Source organism: Phoca vitulina, unplaced genomic scaffold (genome assembly GCF_004348235.1).
Source record: "Phoca vitulina isolate PV1807 unplaced genomic scaffold, GSC_HSeal_1.0 scaffold18, whole genome shotgun sequence".
Lineage (NCBI taxonomy): Eukaryota > Metazoa > Chordata > Mammalia > Carnivora > Phocidae > Phoca > Phoca vitulina.
Window position 1 is genome coordinate 17,863,466 of NW_022589721.1, and position 8,972 is coordinate 17,872,437.

An 8,972-nucleotide genomic window follows, 5' to 3' on the forward strand; every position below is an offset into this window, starting at 1 on the left:
AATGATCTCTGTGTCTAAAAGGCACAATTTGGGGTAGTATATCCTGGTACCCTTCAGTGGACCATGAAATGAAAAGCAGTCCATCCCAAAATGCCAATATCATCTCTATGAATTAATCAATCAGATTGATTTGGGATCCAAGATATAATAAAGAGAGGAAGAGCAAACGAGACTATTATCTGCCTTGGTGGCTTAAGAACAAATTAGGAAATGAAAATATTATGTTGAGAAGTGGCTGAACATTAAAACTAATACAAATTATTACTTAACTTCTCTCTGCCTGTTCCCTTATCTGTGAAATGGGAATAATACTAACTACCTCATAGAGCTGTTAAGATTTAATTGAGTTAATATATTTAAAGCATTTTGAAAAGTACTTGGCATACAACAATCCCTAAGCAATACATTGTTTTTATTATATTATTTCTAAGAAAAAAATTAAACCATGAATATTTCCATTAAAAAAACATTTGTTTGAATAGCCTTGACTCCATAATGAAAGGTTTTCCCCATCACTATAGATGTTCCTCTGTAGCTCCCTAAACCTACCCATCTAAGGTAATGTACATTGAAAGTCCTTTCCACCAAAACCCAGTGCTTCTCCAAGCAAAGACTGCATAGCCTAAGGGGATTCAGAAAAAACAAGCTGTCTCTGCCAAAACCTATTCCCAGAAATCATCAGACCGGCTCTGGCCCCAGCTATACTCCAAGGTCACAACTAACAAGTAATAAGCAGCAGCCCTTCCTAGCCTGCTAATTACAAGTCCCATTCCTCATTCTGGGCTGCTCAAAGAGACTTGTGAGTTGACTCTGATGGCACAACGTATAGTCCTCAACCTTGTCAAAGGTTCTTTATTGGGTTGGTAGGGGGCACTCCCAGGAAAGTTTTAAAGGGGGCTCAGCCCCACAATGGCCTGGGTATTTCCCAGGCTCTGTTCTGATCCTTTAACATTTCCTGGGACACTGCCTACTTCACTGGCATGCTATAGTGCCCACTGCCCTTTCTCATGGAGATGCAGTCATTTGCATCTTACATGACTCTTCAGCTTCATTTTACCACAAATGAAGAGATTTGGAAGATTGAAAATCTAGAGACAGTTTGGGAAGTCAAATAATTTATATGCTGATTGTCTTTTTTTTAAGATCTTATTTTTTTATTTGACGGAGAGAAAGAGCACACAAGCAGGGGTAGCAGCAGAGGGAGAGGGAGAAGCAAGCTCTCCACTGGGCAGAGAGCCCGATGTGGGGCTCAATCCCAGGACTCTGGGATCATGACCTGAGCCAAAGGCAGATGCCCAACATACTGAGTCACCCAGGTGCCCCTATGCTGATTATGTCTTGATTCATGGACCTGTTTAGGCAAAAGCATTACGTATAAAGATAAGCCTACTTTATAATCCCAGGAGCCTAACCGCAAGCCAAAATGGCAGTCCTAACAATCAGTTTAAAGGGAACTGAATACAAGGTGGAGAATATTTTCTGAACTCTGCTATAAATTCTACTTCAATCTAAGAAAAAAAAATTCCCTGTCTATAGAAAAAAATATTTTCTTCTAATAATATGTACCACTGAGATAAAGTAATTAAAAGCCTAGATATGAGTTTGAATCTTGACTCTGTAACTTATAAGATAGGAAACTTTTGCAAGTTTTTTGATATCTCTGAGGCTCAATTTCCTCATTGTTAACTTAATGATAATAGTATTACCCACTTCATAGGTTTGCTGTGAGGATTAAATGTGATAATCTACCTAAAGCATTTAGTAAGTTCCTGGTACATAGAAAATTTTCAATAAATGGTGGCTGCTATTACCATAATTATCATTTTCATTAGCATCATGACCATTAATTACTGTATTACATTGCTCCTCCACCAAATAATTAGGAACTTTCTATTCATTAGATTGGTAAATATTTATTGATCACCTGTTATGTGCTAGATACTATCCTAGGGATTGTACATAATGCAGACAAAGAAAGTTTCTCCTTAAATGAAGTTTACATTCTGCCATGTTGTGCGTGTTATAATTTTAAAATATATAGTCAGTCTTTGTCCCTGGTTCCTGGCATGGAGTTTCTAAAACCCTTGGAATTTCCTGAGTGATAGGAGTGTGTTTTGTTATTCATAATGATCCCCTTTTGACCATAACTGAACTTATACTAAGGAGGTGACTCATGGAGAGGGGTCCAGATAGCTTCAGGATGGGGGTTGGTCACCAGAAAAAACAACCACAGCATTAGAAGGTTAGAACTTTCAGTCCCCACCTAAGGTGTAGAGGTGGAGGTGGGGTGCTGGAGATCGAATTCAATCACCAATGGCCAACGATTTAATCAATAATGCCTATATAATTAAGCTTCAGTAAAAATTCTGAAATGAAGCTAAAGGAGCTTCTGGACTGGCAAACACATCAAGATGCTGTTATGTCCTATGCATCTCTTCCATTTGGCTGTTCCTGAGTCATAGCCTTTATAATAAGCCAGGAATTACTAAGTAAACCACTTTCCTGAGTTCTGTGAGTTATTCTAGTGAATTACTGAACCTGAGGGACAGCTCATGGGAACCCTTGAATCTGTAATTGGCCAGGCAGAAGTGTGGGTAGCCTGGGCACCCTATTTTCAGCTTTCATCTGAAATAAAGCAGTCTCATGGGACTGAGCCCTTAATTTGGGTCTGCACTTACTCCAAGTAGTTAGTGTCAGAAATGAATTAATTTGTTAGATACCCAGCTGGTATCAGAGAATTGGAAAATTGGTTGGTGTTTCATAAAAACCACAGCATGTATGTGTCATGGGGTATGGTGACAAGATACAATAAACAAGGAGATGGACAGACAGATAAGAGAGATAGGATTCAATTTGATAATGGTAAGTGCTCTGAAGAAAAGATAGAGTGGTGTAGGGGAGGAAAATAATTTTCCCTCTACCCTTCTCAGTTCTTATTTGACAGCCCTATAATAAAAAAACATACTGACAAAAGAAAAACAAAATATACATGAGAGATACCCAGAGAAAATGAGTAACTCCCTGAGATGGCTTAGAATTCAGACTTAAATACCATCTTCATCGGGAAAGGGGAGGAGGATGTAGGCCTTTTAGAGGACAGGAAACAATTTTTAGGAAAGATGAATGGGCCCTTAGAATAGATGGGAGGTATGATAGTTTCTGACAAAATTTGTCTGGGTGTGGTGTCAACTTCTAATCTCCTCTCCCGTGATAAGTCAACCTTCCCTTGTTGATGAAACTCCTTGAGAGGGGATTTGTAACAACTGAGTTCCTTTGGAGGATCTGTCTTTTGGCAGGTAAGGGTAGTCCAGAGAAAGCCTGTTCCTGCATTGGCTGTTTTTCAAGAGCCTATAACTCAACATAATCAATATACCAAAGTGGCACGTTTCAAGGTAGCTGTATGTTCTGCTGTATTCAGTGGTATGAGGAATAACAGGTGGTGGCCACATTTGATAGAGTAGTTGGGGGCAGTCACTCAGAAGGGAAACACTGCTAGATGCACTACACACTAAGCAATATTTTCTTCATTTTATAAAAAGAGATACCGTGGCAGAGTGAGATTAAATCATTTACCATGGCCACCCTGCTAAAAAATGGCACAACTAAAATTCTTACCTCATTCTGTCTCCTCACCCCAACATTCAATCTGGTTCTTGTTGTATTACAGTATTACAGAGGGACAGAAATGGTCTATATCTGTGCTGCCTGATAGTCCATACGTGACAACTGAGCACTTGAAATGTGGCTAGGGTAAAGAACTGAATTTTTTATCCCATTTAATTTTAATCATTTAAATGTAAACAGCCACATGTACCCAAGGATTTCTATCTTGGACAGTGAAGTTCTAGGATTTCTCCATTGTGTGATGACTTGCATCACTTAGTTCTATTTTGCTGATATTCCAGCACTTTTTGACTCTACCTTCCTTCTGAGAAAGATGTTGTCAGCTGGTAGCAAACACACCTGCTAAAGATTAGCTACGTTAAACCCCCCACAGGCCTATGTCATTCTAATTAGTCACTGTGTCTCAAAAAACAGGATATTAATTCTCTGTCTTTATTTCATTTTATATTTTATATACATGTTTTTTAATGTTGAAAAAAAAATCAATATTTCAGGCACACCCAAATGCCAGAAGCTTATTAAACCAAAGGTGCAAGGGAGAAAAGCTGATTGAGACCACATGGCATTTTCATAGAACAAATTTTATAGAAAAGAAAGGCAGTGTGAAGGAAAAGCCTCTGCCTTATCAAATGGTGTCCACTGTAGCAACTCAGGTTGTCAAGTAAACCTCACAGACAGTAACCACGGATAGAGTGATTTACTCTTTCAGCACCAAAACCTAAAGCAAAAAGACCAGCACTGCAATTAAAAAAAAAAAAAAAAATCATAGTCTAAAACCAAGCTCTGGAACCTTCGCCATTCTTATTGCCTGACATGAGTCAAGCTCTGGGGACACCGACCGCAGAGCTAGCTCAGGAAATGGTTAAAAATACATGCTGTGGGGTCACACAGACCTGAGTTTCAACTCCAGCACACTGCACTTCCCTGCTCCCCATTTTCTTTTTAAATTGTATACTTCTGGGACATTGCAAGATTTTACCATTTTAGCACTAATCCTTCAATGTCAGTTTGCTAATCACTTACCCTAGGTGATTCCAAAAAAGCAAAGGCAGGTCCTTACCCTTGAAAAGCTTTCAATCTGGTTGATGATATGTGTTCAACACACAGCAAACAAGCTGAGATTAAATGCTTATAGACAGCATGGATTTGCCAGTAAGAACAAGCATTTAAAGACAGGATCAGTAAAAGGGATAGTTTAAGACAATAAACATCTTGTAAAGAATTTTGTTTCTATTTTTTACCTTAGCTGCAGAAAGCTCAGAACCAGATCTCAAGTTCAATTATTTCGATTATAATATCCCATGAAGTATGCATGTTTGTGGTATTGCCATGCCCTTGGGACTGAGGATGGAGGGGTGGTTAATTTTCTTTTTTTTTTTTTTTTTTTTTTTTTTAAAGATTTTATTTATTTATTTGAGACAGAGAGAATGAGAGAGAGCGAGCACATGAGAGGGGTGAGGGTCAGAGGGAGAAGCAGGCTCCCCGCCGAGCAGGGAGCCTGATGCGGGACTCGATCCAGGGACTCCAGGATCATGACCTGAGCCGAAGGCAGTCGCTTAACCAACTGAGCCACCCAGGCGCCCCTAATTTTCTTTTTTTTTAACTTAATTTTATTTTATTATGTTATGTTAGTCACCATACAGTATATCATTAGTTTTTGATGTAGGGTTCCATGATTCATTGTTTTTGAGGGGTGGTTAATTTTCAATTTCTATTTTATATTTTTGCTATTATTTGTTCCCCAAGTGAGTGACACTGTAACAAAATTATCTGAGATAAAAATAAATAATAATATAGACTGAAACTGTCAGGTATTACCCATCTTTCAATTTATATATTTAAAAAGTATACTAATGAAATTTGTGAAGCACACACACTCCAAAATTTGGCAATTAGGTAAAAACACAGAATAGGAATTAAGTAAATGAAGCAATGGCAACAGAGATTTCCAAGTGCTTGAGATTAACTGAATACTATAATTGACCATAATATTTTCTCTAAATTTGATAGCTCATATTTGAAAAAAAGGGGAAAAAGGAGGAAATGCATTATTTTTCTTTGTTGGACAAAGACCATATATGCCAATGTGCCCAACCCATACCAATCAATCTCAGTGAGAAACCTTTGCATGCATACTGAGTGCCCGAGAAAGGCTAAAGAAGAAAAACACAACTCAGTACACCAGGAATTCACAATGAAGCAGAAAACTGGGCTAGGTACATAAGCAATGATATAGTTTTCGGTGCAGTAGGTACTAGATGAGAGGCAACACACAATTACTGAGAAACTTCCATGACCCCGGCATCCTACTTTACCCGTTTAGCGTAATGTAACCCTAGCAACCAAATGAGGGGATTATTTCTCTTCTCCATTTTCTAGAGTGGCTATGGAAGTTTACACCCAAGGAACTGCCATGTGACTGGGGTCCAAGGGGATAAGTGGAAGTTCTCAGGTTGCGATATGAGAAAGATATTCCTGAGGGGAAAATAGCCTGTGCAATGAATCAGACACAGAAGTTCATAAACCACAGCATTTGCAGAAGGGATGTGGTACCCTGCAACTTAAAAGTAGAGAGTAATGAAGGAAAGTGGTAGAAAAGAAGATTAAAGACAAAGAACATCATGATGTGTTCTACTTCCTTATGCATGTATTGACCTCTTGGTTCAGCGATGACATAATAGTTATTGCACACATTAAAAATCAACATTCTTGGGGTGCCTGGATGGCACAGCCGGTTAAGCATCCAACTCTTGGTTTTGGCTCAGGTTGTGATCTCAGGGTCGTAAGATCAAGCCAGAGTCAGGCTCCTTGCTCAGTGCAGAGTCTACTTAAGACACTCTCTCCCTCTCCCTCTGCCCCTCCCCCCACACACACACTCACTCTCCTCTCTAAAATAAATAAATAAATCTTTTTTAAAAATCAGTATTTGAAATCCAGAAGCCATAGGAAAAAAACTAAAATGTACTTATAATTCATTGTACCAAAGTATTTGCCATATATGCATACACATAAGAGATTAATATCCATAAAAAGTGTTTCTCATGCATATTTATAGACAAACTATATAAAGAGGCAAGTCACAGATGATGTACCAACTGCCAGGTAATATATTAAAAGATGATCAGCCTTATTGGTAATCATACAAATTTAAATTAAAACAACTAGAAATTATTTTTACCTAATAGATGAACCAAAAAATAAAAGATTGTTAATATACTGTAGGGAAGGTGAAAATTTACCTCCACCCATCTTAAGTTTTCAAGCTGGGGCTCTTTAACAAAAAGACAACTTAACAAGAGAAAACCAGTTTATAAACTCATGCAGTGCACATCTCATGGGGGAAACCTAGAGGAACGCAAAGGGGCAGCCCAGGATTCCAGCTTCTGTAGCATCTTCAACTAAAGACAATAATATGTAGAGAAATGGCAGGCCCAAGTTTTAGGCTGCTGCAGGTGGAGAATGGTGAGAGGGTAAATATGTGGAGGAAACTAATGGAGTAAGGTTTGTTTGCAGATTCCTCTGGTGCCGTCTTTGGACTGATAGAACTCTGTCTCCTGTAAAAGGAGAGTTTATATCCTGCCTCTAGACAGACAAAGGGGAGCTCTGCTCCTTCCTTTTTTTTTTTTTTTTTTTTAATGCTTCACGCATTTGCATGTCATCCTTGCGCCAGGGCCATGCTGATCTTCTCCGTATTGTTCCAATTTTAGTTCATATGCTGCCAAAGCAAGCACTGCTCCTTCTTAATTGCCCTCAGCTCAAACTAATTTTTATGTCAAAGAAGTATATTTTGGAGTGACATATTCTGGTTTTCTTCAATATTATTTCACCAATATTGTGATGAAATGGTCACTTTCTTTCATTGCTGGTGAAAATATAAACTGGTTCAATATTCTGGAAGAGGGCTAGATGTTATTCATCAGAATTTACAAGGTGCATCCTGTTAGTTGAGTAACTCAACTTCAGAGAATCTGTAAAATCTATCCCACCAAAAGACTTGCACTTGGGCACATAAATGTATCCACAAGGATGTCCACTGCAGCACTGTTTACAATAGCACCAAGATGAATACAATGGAAATGCATATAAGTCATTTTACCATCATGTTACAGCTACGTTATAGAACACAATGTAGCCCTGAAAAGACAGCGGCTTTTAAAATGAGCATTTGTTCATTTTTTTTTTTTTAAGATTTCATTTATTTATTTATTTGACAGAGAGAAAGAGAGACAGCGGGAGAGGGAACACAAGCGGGGGTGGGGTGGGGAGTGGGAGAGGGAGAGGGAGAAGCAGGCTTCCTGCAGAGCAGAGAGCCCGTCACAGGGCTCGATCCCGGGACCCTGGGATCATGACCTGAGCTGAAGGCAGACGTGTAACGACTGAGCCACCCAGGCACCCCCCAACGTACATTTATATGTATTTCCACAATTAGTGCTAAATGAAAAAAACTAATAAATAGTATTTAGAGTATGATCCCATTCATGATTTTTGAAAAACTAAATATGTGTACATGAACACATATAGGCACAGAAATTCATGAAAAGAAGTATGGAAGGATGGGGAATGAAAGGTGGAGTCACTGTCTCTGTGGACGGAATTAAAGTAGGGGAGCAGGGCGCCTGGGTGGCTCAGTCGTTAAGCGTCTGCCTTCGGCTCAGGTCATGATCCCAGGGTCCTGGGATCGAGCCCCGCATCAGGCTTCCTGCTCGGCGGGAAGCCTGCTTCTCCCTCTTCCACTCCCCCTGCTGATGTTCCCTCTCTCACTGTGTCTCTCTCTGTCAAATAAATAAATAAAATCTTTAATTAATAAATAAATAAATAAATAAAGTAGGGGAGCAAATGGAGGGTGGGGCAGAAAGAGGGGCAAGGAGGAGAGTAGAAAGAAGACTTTATTTTTACTCTTTATGCTTTTATAGTATTTTAATTTTCCTATACTGAAAATGCATCCATGGATCTTATATATATTTTTCAAAATAAAAATAAATTAAAACTAGTTATATCACAGCATGAACATGTCATCATCGTGGTCATTCTTGCTTACCAAGGTGGCTACATTGCCCAGCCTGGCCAGGCTTCATTCTGATTTAGCCATCTCAGAGAAGCTCATCTAAGCCCTTCCAAATCCCTTAAATATCATTGATTCTCAGAATTGTAAAGTATTTTAAAAGTCATCTACTCAATCTCTTATCCAAGGGCTTGAGACCCCTCTTAAACATTTCTGCAGATTGATCTCCCAGCTTTTGCCAGATTCCTCTTCTAGTGACAACATCCATTGCTTCCCATGGCCTCCTATTCTATCTTCCAGCATCTCTACCAGAAAGACCTCCCTTGTATTAAGCCAAAATAAGTCT

General features: G+C 39.0%; 1 non-coding gene across 1 annotated transcript; it reads right to left on the minus strand.

The window, feature by feature from the left end:
• Window positions 1-7,248: 7,248 nt before the first annotated feature.
• On the minus strand, window positions 7,249-7,355 carry LOC116639634. Its single transcript, XR_004300884.1, has one exon. It is a non-coding gene; the product is annotated as a U6 spliceosomal RNA (small nuclear RNA).
• Between the last annotated feature and the right edge of the window lie 1,617 nt (window positions 7,356-8,972).